The following is a 1,116-nucleotide window of genomic DNA, read 5'->3' on the forward strand; positions in this document are numbered from 1 at the left end:
AAGAAAACAAAGATAACAATTTATTTAACAATTTTTCTCCCCCGAGTTACGTCTTCCGCTATTTTGGAGAGTACCCTAGAGCGTAATCGACGTAATCAGCGTTGTTTACGTTCAGAGGAGAAAACGCGCGCATGAACGTAATCTGCGTAATCAGCTTTGTTTATGCTTAGGGGAAAGCATGCATATATAAAGACGTAACTCAAGGGAGAAGAATTGTTAAACTGCTTTAAATTACTTTTTTTTTCCCCCACATCAGTCTACACTCCATACACCAAAAAAAAACAGCATGACAAAGCAAAAAACAGGTTTGTAACAACTTTGCAAATTTATTCAAAATAAAAAAAAAACTGAGCTACACTTCGAGTGGAGTTATCCTGTGGCAAATTCATTTTAATGATACGTATTTTCAGCTGTTAGACCTTTTATTGAGAGGTATGTGCCTTTCCAAATCATACTCATAGCAAAAACCAAGCCCTGAGGTCAAAAGAACTGCCCGTAGAGCTCAGAGACAGGATTGCGTCAAAAGCCACACATCTGTTAGAGAGGTGACCAAGACACTGATGGTCACTCTGGTTGAGCTCCATGATCTTATATGGAGATGGGAGAAACTTACAGAAGGACAAACATCACTGCAACACTCCACCGATCCGGGCTTTATGGCGGAGTGGGCAAACTCAGTGAAGACACATGAAAACACACTTAGAATTTGCAACAAAGCACCTAAAGAACCCTCAGATTGTGAGAAACAAGATGCTCTGGTCTGATGTACCTCAATTCCAAGCAACATGTTTGGAGAAAACCAGGCACTGCTCATCACCTGCACAGTAGCATCCCAACAGTAAAGTGTGGCAGTAGCAGCCTCATGCTGAGGGGCTGTTTTTCAGCGGCAGGGACTGAGGGACTCGTCAGAGTAGAAGGAAAGCTCAACACAGCAAAATATAGAGATAGCCTTAATGAAAACCCAGTCCAGAGCATTCAGAACCTCAGACTGTACAGAATGCTCTCCTTCCAACAGGACAACGGCCCTAAGCACACAGCCAAGATAACAAAGAAGTGGCTACAGGACAACTGAATATCCTTGAGTGGTCCAGCCAAAGCCCAGACTTGAACCCAATT

The sequence above is a fragment of the Sinocyclocheilus anshuiensis genome, unplaced genomic scaffold (genome assembly GCF_001515605.1).
Source record: "Sinocyclocheilus anshuiensis isolate Anshui unplaced genomic scaffold, SAMN03320099.WGS_v1.1 scaffold1523, whole genome shotgun sequence".
In the NCBI taxonomy this organism is placed as follows: Eukaryota; Metazoa; Chordata; class Actinopteri; order Cypriniformes; family Cyprinidae; genus Sinocyclocheilus; species Sinocyclocheilus anshuiensis.